The sequence below is a fragment of the Idiotropiscis lumnitzeri genome, unplaced genomic scaffold (assembly GCF_059441095.1).
Source record: "Idiotropiscis lumnitzeri isolate Australia: NSW breed Sydney's pygmy pipehorse unplaced genomic scaffold, RoL_Ilum_1.0 HiC_scaffold_66, whole genome shotgun sequence".
Lineage (NCBI taxonomy): Eukaryota > Metazoa > Chordata > Actinopteri > Syngnathiformes > Syngnathidae > Idiotropiscis > Idiotropiscis lumnitzeri.
In genome coordinates, this window is record NW_028283604.1 from 666,954 (window position 1) to 680,883 (window position 13,930).

The 13,930-nt window shown below is 40.8% G+C and overlaps 1 long non-coding RNA gene across 3 annotated transcripts in view; it reads right to left on the reverse strand.

Moving 5' to 3' along the window:
* LOC148315656 (uncharacterized) overlaps window positions 1-13,930 on the reverse strand; it is a 484,413-nt gene that overhangs the window by 433,407 nt on the left and 37,076 nt on the right. The window contains exon 4 of one of the 3 annotated variants that reach the window (XR_015840719.1): window positions 6,941-7,358. The exons of the other annotated variants lie outside the window; for them this stretch is intronic. This is a non-coding gene — a long non-coding RNA (uncharacterized LOC148315656). Of the gene's footprint in view, window positions 1-6,940; window positions 7,359-13,930 lie in introns of those variants that run through there. 3 annotated transcript variants of the gene reach the window in all.

Genomic DNA, 13,930 nt, shown 5'->3' on the forward strand with positions numbered 1-13,930 from the left:
ACATTTATAGAGTGTAAAAAGGCATCCTGAAAGCCTGGGAAGTCATTAATTTGATTGTCCAGTATTTCCCTTATGAGATAATGCCTCACATAGCAAATGTGTACAGTGCGAGCTGAAAATGCATTTTCAGCACTAAAAAACCAAACTTTTATAACAGCTAAACCAAACGTTTCCAATGTAAATTTCCACCTTTATATAGTGTAAAAAGACATCCTGAAGCCTGGGCAGTCATTAATTCGATTGTCCAATATTTCCTTTATGAGATAATGCCTCTCATAGCAAATGTGTACAGCGCGAGCTGAAAATGCATTTACAGCACTAAAAAACCAAACTTTTATAACAGCTAAACCAAACGTTTCCAATGTAAATTTCCACCTTTATATAGTGTAAAAAGGCATCCTGAAGCCTGGAAAGTCATTAATTTGATTGTCCAGTATTTCCTTCATGAGATAATGCCTCACATAGCAAATGTGTACAGTGCGAGCTGAAAATGCATTTTCAGCACTAAAAAACCAAACTTTTATAACAGCTAAACCAAACGTTTCCAATGTAAATTCCACCTTTATATAGTGTAAAAAGACATCCTGAAGCCTGGGCAGTCATTAATTTGATTGTCCAATATTTCCCTTTTGAGATAATGCCTCTCATAGCAAATGTGTACAGCGCGAGCTGAAAATGCATTTACAGCACTAAAAAACCAAACTTTTATAACAGCTAAACCAAACGTTTCCAATGTAAATTTCCACCTTTATATAGTGTAAAAAGGCATCCTGAAGCCTGGAAAGTCATTAATTTGATTGTCCAGTATTTCCTTCATGAGATAATGCCTCACATAGCAAATGTGTACAGTGCGAGCTGAAAATGCATTTTCAGCACAAAAAAACAAACTTTTATAACAGCTAAACCAAACGTTTCCAATGTAAATTCCACCTTTATATAGTGTAAAAAGACATCCTGAAGCCTGGGCAGTCATTAATTTGATTGTCCAGTATTTCCCTTATGAGATAATGCCTCACATAGCAAATGTGTACAGTGCGAGCTGAAAATGCATTTTCAGCACTAAAAAAACCAAACTTTTATAACAGCTAAACCAAACGTTTCCAATGTAAATTTCCACCTTTATATAGTGTAAAAAGACATCCTGAAGCCTGGGCAGTCATTAATTTGATTGTCCAATATTTCCCTTATGAGATAATGCCTCTCATAGCAAATGTGTACAGCGCGAGCTGAAAATGCATTTACAGCACTAAAAAACCAAACTTTTATAACAGCTAAACCAAACGTTTCCAATGTAAATTTCCACCTTTATATAGTGTAGAAAGGCATCCTGAAGCCTGGAAAGTCATTAATTTGATTGTCCAGTATTTCCTTCATGAGATATTGCAACACTTAGAAAAAGTGTACAGCGCCAGCAGACAATGAATTTTCAGCACTAAAAAAAACGAAACTTCATTAACAGCTAAACTAAACGTTTCCAATGTAAATTTCCTCCTTTATATAGTGTAAAAAGACATCCTGATGCCTGGGCAGTCATTAATTTGATTGTCCAATATTTCCCTTATGAGATAATGCCTCTCATAGCAAATGTGTACAGCGCGAGCTGAAAATGCATTTACAGCACTAAAAAACCAAACTTTTATAACAGCTAAACCAAAACTGGGTTTAGCTAGTCAGTAAAACACTCTTTATAGTGTAGCAACGTTAGTAACGCTAAATTCTTACCTAGTTTATGAGACGAGTGCTGTACTTGACTATTTTTTGTAATTTATTATTATTTTTTTTTTTTAATGCTTTATAGAGCAAATTGCACCTATGACAGTTGTTATTACCACAGAAGCCATCTCAAATGGTTGCAAACTCTGAGGGTGACTTTGAACCGGAAGTCCCGCCTCAATCGTCATCTGATTGACAGCGGAATCCTGGAGCCAGAGAAGAGAAAAGAATCAGACACGAAGTTGAAGAAGCGAAAAAAAATAAACATCGAATCTTAAAGTTCTCGCAACGAGGGTGACTGTTGGGGTCTGGAGAAGTGACCGGGAGATGGGGAGCCCCGTATTTTGGTCTTGGTAAGAGGGTAACTCACTTGATGTTGACGAGGGAACCTATGCCGCTATGCTATATACCGGCGTGAGAAAACTACGGCCTGGGGGCCACATGCGGCCCGTTAAACGTTTTAATCCGGCCCGCCGAATTTGAAAAAAAAAAAAATAAACCTTGTTAATGTTTTATTTTCAAAATAGTGTGGTTTTTCAAAGACAAGCTTTTGTTCACTTTCATTTAAAATTAAATGTATTTTTTTTCTCAGATGAGATGAGGTTACCAAAACACTCCATCCATCTGCTCCTGGTCCAGCCCCTCTGTCAAATTTTAGAACCCATTGTGGCCCGCCAATAAAAAAGTTTTCCCACCCCTGCTATATACTATAAACTATGTTGATGTCGTCAGGCCATTATAGAGTATTTCTTCTGACATTTTGAAGGAGAAATAATACTCAACGTTTTATTTTTTTATGATGTTTGAGGCATTCTGACTGAAATACAGTTAAATTGAGGTTACCAGTAGTCATTTCCATTACCTGTAAATGTAAATTAGAATGTAACTTACTACAGTGAACCCTCGGTTATCGCGGTTAATGGGGACCGAGACCACCCGCGAAAACTGAAAATCCGCGAAGTAGCGGCGCACCTTCAAAAATGCTTAAAAAAAAAAAGTGCGAAGTAGCGGCGCACCTTCAAAAATGCTTAAAAAAATAAATAAATAAAATAATATATATATATATATATATATATATATATATATATATACGGGTAGAGAGAGAGAGGGTGAAATTCATGTTATAACAAAAAAAAAAATTATTAAAACATTTTTTTATTCCCCAGCCATTATTTTTGTATTTATTCAATTACTTCTTTTTGTATTTATTTAATTACTTCGACTTTTACCTGCTGGTACGCCGTCCGGTGTGCCCTGGCATTCTTCATTTATTTATTCATTTATTCATTCATAACTGACAGCCTCGCGCTCCGCTCATGCCCGGGCGGAAGGTGTTCCTCTTCGGCTTAACAACCACGCACGCCGGCCGGTCTCCTCCGGAGCTCTCGCACGGTCCCGAACGGAGCGAAATGTCGCCCCGCTAGTGCCCGGGCGGAAGTTGTTCCTCTTCGGCTTAACTGCCACGCACGCTGGCCGGAGCTCTGGTACGGTCCGAACCGCGCGAAACGTCGCCCCAAATCGTGCCCGGGGGAACGTGCTCTTCTTTGTCCACTCTCCTCTTCGCCCACGTTCTTCTTCGGCGCACGCCGGCCGTCTAACCACTCCAGCGCCCCGTCGTGCCGCTCGGCGAAACTACAATGCCCCCGAATATTTTTTAGACCCGCGAAGCACTGAACCCGCGAAAGGTGAACCGCGAAGTAGCGAGGGTTCACTGTATTGCAGCCAGATACCTATAAAATGTCATTTAATTTGCACTGTTTTGATCGCCACTGTTTTGCTCATTGAACAACAAATGAAAAGATGAATCATACACAGTGTTTGTAAAGATAATTGTCAATGTTTTATTAAATGAAATTCCAATGTAAAATTGTGTAATATTGTGTTATATAATGGGTCTACAACATACATTTCTCACAGACAAGTAGAGCTTTTTCTCATGAAATGTGTTGAAAAAAAACTAACATTTGAACATTGTTTTGCGTTACAACATCCGTGTTTACTGGTCATAAATTATTAACTTAAGTTTAATATACACTACACGAGCTGGGTAGCCACCACGCCTCAACCACCATAACAAGTTCGCTAACCCTTTAAGTCGAACGAGGTAGCTAACATATCGGGTTCAATTTGTACCAAAAATATGCTGTTGTGCCTTGTGTCTCTGTATATGTCGTCATGACGTGTCATTTGACAAAGCCTTGTGTCGATGTTAGTTGTCGATGTAACAGTCTTTGTTAGATGTCAATGTATGTCTATGTTAGATCTCAATGTGTCGATGTTAGATGTCAATCTATGTGTCTATATTAGATGTGTTTATGTTAGATGTCTATGTAAATGTTTGTTAGATGTCGATGTGTGTAAGATGTCTATGTAAAGGTTGGTTAGATGTCGATGTCTATGTAAATGTTTATGATGGATGTCGATGTGTCTGTTAGATGTCCGTGTTTGTTAGATGTGATTGTAATGGTTTATGTTATAGACGTCAATGTAAGTGTCAATGTTAGATGCCCATGCATGTTTGTTAGATGTCGATATATGTCTCATTGTTACATTTCAACGTAAATGTTGTTCGTGCAAGTTTCCAGTCCTCCAGCCACGTGACATCATGCGCGTCAAAGTGATAACTCGTACATTTCACGGAGGGAAAAAAAACAGACACCATTGGTAGTTTTGACCGGGAAAAAAAATCATTTATTTTTTTCGAACACCTCATGTCTCTTTCAGCGTAAGAATAAACATGACACGACCAAAATAAAATATACCAACACAGGCAAATATTTAAGGAGCACTCAAGAGATACACTTCAGCTCATTTAATCCCACCTATTTTTACTAACGCAAACCCTTCAATTCTAGCGCCCACAGAATAGTGTGCTATAATGCTATAAAAATATGGAGCCTTTACCTGACAGCGTTTGAATATAACTGAATTCCCATTGCTCACGAAAAACTGAGAAACTAAGAACAAACATTTCAAGCACAAGCTTGACTTGACTTCAACAGTTCTATTTTTTCTTTTGTGACAGCTCAGACATCAAAATAATGCTTTCCTTCTATAAAATAAAAACAGCATGACAAAAGGTGCTGAAATAAACTATATACGGAAGTGCGTGAGTGACAGTGTGTGCATGTGTTTTTGCAACGCATGTGTACACCCCGCCATACAAATTACACAATTCGTTGGGTATGTGGTATACACTTAAAAACAATTGCCTTGGAGCAAGTGAACACAACACGTCTCACACTGTATACATGCTGTAGAAGGGCTGGGCGATATGACCTCAAATCAATATCGCGAGAAATCGAGCAATTTTACCTCGATAACGATAAATGCACAATAAATTCCCACGTGGACTAAAATCAAAATAAATGCAGGAATTGCATATTGACCAACTGGTACACTTTACTTTCAATGAAAAATAAAAGTACAAAAATCATTTGTATGAACATTCCAAATAGCTTGCAGGGTTCGCGGTTAACTTTAAAAACTGCTTGCCCATAGGGCAAGTGCCACTAAAATTTGCCTTGCCCGAGTGGCCAAATTACTTGCCCGACTTGGGCAAGTGACAATTTTTTTTCTCTAAGAATAAAATGTTTATGGTTGTAAAATGTGCGCCACAAATGTAAATAAACATATAATCTGATAAGCATAAATTAATCTTGTTTTCATCGTCAACCATGAAACCCTACTCACAAGAGCAAATGTATCATCCTGTGCAGTTATTGAAAATGTTAATTGTAGTTTTAATAATTAACAAATCTGCATGTTAAATTGGGAAAATGATATTACAGCAATCCAGATGATCAATTTTAAGTCCAGGAGAGCGTATTAATTGAGGAATCACATGAGTAAATTATGAGTGTGGCAAATTTGTGTATTCCTTTAAGACCAGTGCCTGTGGTGCTGCCTCCATAAGTTTCATAGCATAAACAGAACACAGTCACTGACACTATGTCAGGTCACATCATGGAGCTAATGAATTAACAGCCAATAATCAAATATTACTCCCTTCCTTACTCACAACTGAATTGTCTACTTAAAAATATTCGAGCTATTTTAGTCATGTCAGAGGAATCCGAAATGTTCGGATTTGAACGAACTCGTCGCCAATTTTCGGCCAAAATATCGTAGGTTTTTGTTGTGTTTTTCAAACTTCAAATGAGGATGCTACGACAGCGAGTTCCAATACTGCGGGATTTATTGACGTCCACTTTAACTCGACATTCACTGAACTAACTGATCCCCGTAGCGCCCGCCCATTGCCCCCGATAAGGCCAATGGACCATACCAAAACATAAGGGGTTGTCTGGGTTAAACCATCACCATACAGTGCACACAAACAGATCACACCACCGTTTTCGTCAAAATTAAAGATATTTGGCTGCTTTAAAAAATGCTTGCCCGGTCGGGCAAGTTGCCCATAATTTTACCTTGCCCGTGGCCAAATTTCACTTGCCCCGGGCAATCGGGAAGCGGTTAACCGCGAACCCTGAGCTTGCTTTGCATGACTTGAACAATGTCACAAAGAAAAAGGGTACCTCTTGCGAAATCTTTTTCTGCAAATAGATTGCGCCAAGATGCTCTCATGATGTAAATAATGGCAAATAAAAAAACGCTAAATAAAATGAAAGAAAATGTCAATGCAAGCCAAATAAACAAGTGGGTATTATCGGGGAAAATGTGCCGTCTCGAGTACTCTGCTGCGCAGTCGCCACTTGTCATCTATGTAATGCACAGTTAGGCTCAATCAGGGATCCATGTTGCGACCCGACCACAAGTCGGATGTAGATGCAAAATGCTTGACATGTCTAAGCTCCCGGCCCGATGTAGTCCATATCGGGAAATACGGCTTTCATGAAGCGTTTAAATCCTGTGCGCGCCACGTAACTAGAGGAGCTTTATCTTTAGCTATGTGCTAAGCTATCGCGTCCACCTCTGAGACGTTCTCTCGTATGGTGTCGCCTCCGTTCATGGGCTGTTGTCACTTGTCGAACCTTGCTTCTCACTTTGAACTTTCAGCACAGCATGGTTGTGTTGTGGGTGGTGAGAAAGCTTCTGGATTTGAATCGCCAGCAACGAGAGCGACAGACGGGTGGAGTCACATGACTAGAGGCGCTGTAGCGGTCTTAAAGGGGCATGAACATTGCCGCAGACAAAAGGCTTTTCTTTTTTTATTCATCGAATTTACCGACATGGGCAAAATGATTTCGGTCATTGTAATAAATTTCGGTAACGGTAAATTTTCGGTTTATCGCCCAGCCCTATGCTGTAGCATGGCTTTTTTTGCCGTGGGTGTCAAATATTTTACTTTGTTTTCAGAGTGCTTACAGACCTCTTGGTTTTGCCTCAAAATAATTGTCTGCAAAGCAGTCTGTGCCATCCGCATCATTGATGTGCAGGAGTAGCTTGTTGGTAATAAATAGCTGCAAGAAGTCCGCTGTTTGCCGCAGCATCCAGTGGTCCAGCGCTCGCAGTGAAAGTCTTGTCTGGCAGCCCGAACCATGCCCAAACATTTCGAGATGCACGCCCACTAAATTCCAGAAATATAAACATGGACAAACTTGACATTCTTCCAGATTCTGTCTCTTTGCATTGTTTTGAAGTTACTCCTGCAACTTTTCCACTTCTTCGATCCTCCCCATTGTCTGAAAAAGAAGTGTATATTTTGATTTGAAATAATGACCTCAACATACCAATACATTTGTTTATCATCTGAACTGGATTATTTTGAAACAACATTTGGGTTGGACATCTGGGATTTGTTGTTGTGTATATTCAGAGTAATCCTTTTCTTGTATATAGCTAAAGCAATAGTCGCTGGCCTTGAAAATGGGTACAAGACTTGACCAAATTAAGATGCCATAAGGTCTAATTTGCCCCTTCTCTACCACAACTGATTTAGAGGCCATTAGTAACAGATTTGAGAAGACCACTTTTAAAGATATGAAGCCAGAGCTCGGCACCGGACCCATTTTAATTATTTATTATAATTTTAATGTATTATTGAGCAAATGACACAATATGTCAGTAGTGATTACCACAGAAGTCATGTCAAAATAGTGCAAATTCTGAGGTCGACTTCAAATCAGACAGGCGGAGACGAGCGCCAGAGAAGAGATGAGAATCAGAAGAGATGTTGAAGAAGCTAATAACAAAAAAAACAAAAAAACACATCAAATCTCCATGTAGTAGCAACGGGGATGGCTCATGGGGTCAGGAGAAGTGAGCGGGAGATGGGGAGTATGAGGTGCCGTTGGGGACAAAAGTCAGGAATCGCTTCACACTTCTGAAATGCACTCTTACACACCAGTGAAATTGTTGTTGCTCATGCATACTTATGAAACGCTATCATACATACGAGTGAAACGCTCTCATACACACTAGTGAAATAGTTGTTGCTCATACACTCGTCAAATGCGCTCATACACATAGGTGAAACATTCTCATACACACCAGTGAAAGGCGCTCAGGCACAATTGTGAAATTATTGTTATTCATAAATACAACTGAAACATGCTCATGCCCATACACGAGTGAAATGCTTTCATACAAACACCCACACTGTTGAAAATGCTGTCATGAACACAAGATCGCACAAATACTAAAATGTAAAAATTAATCATTTATTTAGCAGGGATGCATGGTGGGCGACTTGTTAGCACGATGGTCTCACAATGCAGAGGTCGCGGGATTGATTCCGGCTTTCCTGTTTGGAGTTTGCATGTTTCCCACACGCCTGCGTGGGTTCTCCGGTTTCCTCCCACATTCCAAACACATGCATGGCAGGTTGTTTGGACACCCTAAATTGGTGTGAGTGTGAGCGCGGATGGTTGTTTGTCTTTGTGTGACCTGCGATTGGCTGGCAACCAGTTTAGGGTGTACCCCACCTACTGCCCCAAGATAGCTGGGATAGGCTCCAGCACCCCCCGCAACCCTTGTGAGGAGAAGCCGTACAGATAATGGATGGTGGGATGGCATTCATAATGGACGGCCGCCACGGTGGGCGACTTGTGAGCACGATGGTCTCACAATGCAGAGGTTGTGGGATCGATTCCGGCTCCGGCCTTCCTGTGTAGAGTTTGCATGTTCTCCCAAGCCTGCGTAGTTTTCTCTGAGTTCGCCAGTTTCCTCGCACATTGCAAAAACATGCATCCATTTACTCTGATGCCAATGTTTTCTGTACCTTATGGCAGATTTTTCTCTTTGCCGAAGACTATTAGCACTTGTAGAGCGAGGACCTGTGCCACAGTCGTCAACTGCACCCTAAAATCTGATCATTTTGTATTTTAGACATTACACACTACACAGTTAAAGATGGTCCAAAAAAGAAAAATGGATTAATGTATTTCAACTTACATAATACTCTTTAAAGAGCTGACCAGCTCATTCCCAGAGGTACGTATTGGGGCGTATTGGTCGTCTTTACAGAAGACTCCAGGAGGTAACTCAGGTTTGACCTTCAGCCACAACAGAGTGTTGGGTGTGAGTGCTTCCAAGTCGTTGAGGTCGGAAGATGTCCTTGTGATAGGCCTGCTGTTTATAACTGCTTCAGCCTCACCAAGCAAGGTATATTGACTTTCTTCACCCGAAATTTGTTCTTTTACAGTGACATTCAGGATTTTTCTCACAGACCAAATAAGTCGCTCACAGCTTCCTCCGTGGTGGGAACCTGCTGGGGGATTGCTATGCCACTGAATACCTTTTTGCAGCAAGTGTTTCTCGATTTACTTAGTGTTCCATTCTTTGATTGATTTCTTCATTTCACTGTCAGCTGATCTAAAGTTGGTTCCGTTATCAGAATACATCTCTCTCACTTGTCCTCTTCTGACAAGAAATCTTCGGATTGCGTTGAGACAAGCATCTGTGTCACGTGAAGATGCAATTTCCAGATGTACGGCTCGTACAGCGAGACATGTAAAAATCACGCCGTATCTCTTTACTTGTCCTCTAACCCTACTTACTTAGAATGGACCAAAATAATCAACGCCAATTCTCTTGAAAGGCGGATCGTCAGGTAGCACTCTTCTGATGACTCTAGCAGCTCGAGGTATCCAAAACTGTTGATGCAGATTAGCCATCATGTGGTTCCTTCCAGCGTGAGCTGTAATCTCATGAATGTATCTCAGGACTAGCTTTGTGTTATGTGAATCCTTGGCAAGATGGCTTGCTGTTTTGCTGTTTCAGGCATGGCTGCGTGGCTCAACTGTCCACCAACCCTCATGACACCATCTTGAAGTACTATATTGAACTTGTAAAGTGGGCTACTTTTCTTCACCCTTTTTTGTTTTTCAAATATGGCTAAATCTTTTTTGAAACTTCGCCTTTGACAGTATTTCACAAGTTCTCTTTCTGCTTTATCCAAGTCGTCGCAGGTCAAATACTTTCCTTTGACAGTTCTCTTGAATAAATTCATCTTGCCTTCTTCACCTAATGTGATTAACTCCTTTCTATTTTCCTTTACTCTGTCAGTAAGTCTTTCAGCTTTAGAAACCAGGCTACGGCCTGCTTCAATGCTGTCCAAGATGAATAATGGTTCATCCACTGGCCCAGAGAATCTTTGGGCTACAGTGACTGAATTACATGCACTTGAGTCACTCATTTGACCTCCAGGTCATTAATTGGTAATTTGAAGTGGTTTTTGTGTTTAACTAAATTCCTGGACACTGCCTGATTTTTTTCAGAGCTGTACAACCACTAGAAAGGGTGGTTCCCACAATGTGAGTTTTGCTCAGGTGGCCCAACAATGTCACAAAAACAAGTAGGGGTGTGTGTGTGTGTTTGTATAAGCTACATGTTGGGGACCAACATCGGACAGCACACCCACTGTAGGGGACCAAAATTTTTGTGGGGACCAAAAATCTGGGCCCCACAAAAAAGAGCATTGAATTCAGTGATAAGAAGCTCAGGGGGAGGTCCTGTCAAAGTTTCAGGGCTTCCCAGGAAGGTCACAAAAACAAGACGAGTGTGCTAGAAATGTGTGTGCGGAAAAATTACTCAGGATCGCTGTCTAGTGGTCGGTCCCGGTACTGCACTTACGCACACTTCACACACTCGGCTGGTCTGCGCATGTGCAGGACAGTCTGCTTTATGTCAGGCAGCCACCCTCCCCTCCCCCACAGCCCAACCCGAAAAATTGAGATGTTAGTTAAGTATTTATTCCTATTATTGAGTGAGATTACATATTTTTACTTGGCAGCTGGCACAACAGCTAAGCTTGGAGCACAGTTATTGCAAAATAAAATAAATAAACAGTAACAACAATAACGATTGTTAATATTGTTATACTTTATAGCGTAACCTATTTATACTAATTTTCTGTATGCAATTTCAAGTGCAACTAATATAGTTGTGCATATAGATAGCCACCAAACTCCATACATTAGATAAAAATAAGAGCCACGATGTTAACCAATTAACAGTTCAAGAAAAAAGCAGACATCCAAGAACTTGCTTTGTTACTTTTGCGTGGCCAGAACTACAAACCCCAAAGCAGAGCAAACCCAAAACATCAGAGAAAGTACAATACTTTTGTCAAGGAGTGGTGCTGCTGCTTTGCGATCGCTGCCACCATAGTGAACGCGCTCCCACATTCGTGCACACGCACACATGCCACACACCTGTTTTCCACGTCCTGTCAGTCCACTCCGTCGGTCCGCATTTATTTCGTTGGTCAGCCATCACGGTTGGGTGCGCACTAGATCGCTGTTAAACCATCTTCTACGCCACAGTCCTCGTGTTCAACAAACATTTCTCCCGAATTCGCCTACCATGCACAACTCTCCACTTTCAAACCGAGCGCCGCTGTTACTTCCGGGTTTTTAGCGCCAAGCACTTGACGCTAGCGTGTGACGTCATGGCGAAATACTAGGTTTTAAAATAAAAATTTTCTTTTTTTTGTACAGTCTAAGTGCATGGGGTTATGATAGATCGAATGAGTATACCTTTATGTACTCACTAACATTTATGTTGATCATAAAATGTTGTTTTGATGAAGAAAACTGTTATTTTTTAGAATCAATTGGCTTAGGGCACTTGGGCAAACTACGGCCCGGGGGCCACTTGTGGCCCGTTAAACGTTTCAATCCAGCCCCCCAAACTTGAAAAAAATTAAATGAATAAGCCTTGTTAATGGTTTATTTTCTAAATACTGTGGTTTTTCAAAGACATATATATTGTTGTAATGCTTTTGTTCACTTTCGTTTAAAATTAAATGTATTTTAGGACTCATTGTGCCCCCCCCCTCCCAATCAAAAAGTTTGCCCATCCCTGGCATAGTGGATGGGCCGAGGAGTTTAAAAGGCACACATCATGCATTTTTCAGTCAGTTTTAGCCAGGGCTTGGTATGGGGAAGACCAGCTGGTTTACATGTAATCATTAAATTTTCCCAAGTTTTATTTAAGTTAATTGGACAAAACAAAAAAAACGCAATATTCTTCTGCCAGAGAGTATGTAATATTCTTCTGCCATTTTATTGTAGAGGGCCATTTTGAGCCCCTAACAATATTATTCAACCAAGAGATCATGAGTCGTCGCCCACTTACTTTCTGAAGTCAGCTGGGATGTCACGGCTGTGACCCTCGTGAGGATAAAGTGGTTCAGATGGAAAAGTAGGACTAAGGGCTTTTTCTCAGGTTTCCATGCGCAAATCCATGTATATTAGGTTAATTGGAGACTCTAAATTCTCTACTCATCAAATGACATTCGTGACCCTGATGGATAGATAAAATAGATTATTAATCTGCCATGGGAAGTCCAAGGTGTCTGGTAGAAAGAAATGCATTCATACACTCATTACACAGTCAACCAAGCAAAGACACAAAGCCTAGGGCAGGGGCGGGCAAACTTTTTGATTGGAGGACCACAATGGGTTCTAAAATATGACAGAGGGGCCGGACCAGGAGCAGATGGATGGAGTGTTTTGGAAACCTCACCTCATCTGAGAAAAAAAATACATTTAATTTTAAATGAAAGTGAATAAAAGCATTCCAACAATAATATTTGTCTTTGAAAACCACAGTGTTTAGAAAATAAAACATTAACAAGGTTTATTCATTAAATTTTTTTCAAGTTCGGCGGCCCGGATTAAAACTTAACGGGCCGCATGTGGCCCCCGGGCCGTAGTTTGCCCTCGCCTGGCCTAGGGCATAAACACATACATGTAATATCCAATCCGCTTATTCTCACAAGGATAGTGTGCTGGAGCCTACCCAGCTGTCAACGGACAGTAGGCGGGGCACACCCTGAAGTGGTTGCCAGCCAATCGCAGGGCACGCAAAGACGAACAACCATCTGCGCTCAAACTCACTCACAAATGCAACCTCCACACAGGAAAGCTGGGTCCCGGGATCGAACCCTGCACCTTGGGACTGCGAGCCGGATGTCCTAACCAGTCTTAACTCATTAAATACCAGCCATTTTCACTGGAGCAACCCGCTCAATCCCAGCGTTTTCCTGGGTTTTGACTAATATTGCAAGGCCCACAGAATATAGTATTCTAATGCTATATAGACATGGAGCACACCCGAAGAAAGATGAGACTCTCTTCTTTCAACAGAAAAAAATGTTTGTTCCTATCTTTTTCCATTCTTGAGCAATCGGCATTTGAAAATAGCTAAATTTCATGAAAACTCCAATCCCTGGGGAAAAAACTGAGAAAATGAGCTTTTTGTAAACTGATGCATTTTGACCATAATTTGAATTTTGACACTATTATTTATGGCTTTTATGACACCTCTAACATCTAAATAATGCATGCCTTCTATAAAATAACAAAAAAAAGCACAAAAAATGTTTTTGATAAAATAAATTTATTTGCACATAACACTAAACGACTGAACTGTTGAACTATGTACAAAAATGAAATACATCAGTGTCATACATACTTTTTTTTTGTGTGATATAAAATAAAACAGTTGCCTTGATGCAAGGGCACACAACATAGTTCACACCACATTCTTGTTTCACTCCGTTTGCCTTTGCACAAACAGACCCGACACTTTCGTTGTGGTCTGGCTTTGCTGGTCCGTGGAAAATAGGCGAGCTTGTGTTTGTCCACTGGGGTTTGTGTGAAAATAATTGTCTGGGAAGTGATTGCTGGCATCCGCGATGTGCTGCAGAAGCTCATCCGTGAGAAACAGCTGCAGGAAATCAGCTGGCTCCTCAGACTCCAAATGGGCAGCGGCATTCAGTGGTCCAGGGGTTGCTGTAAAGTCGATT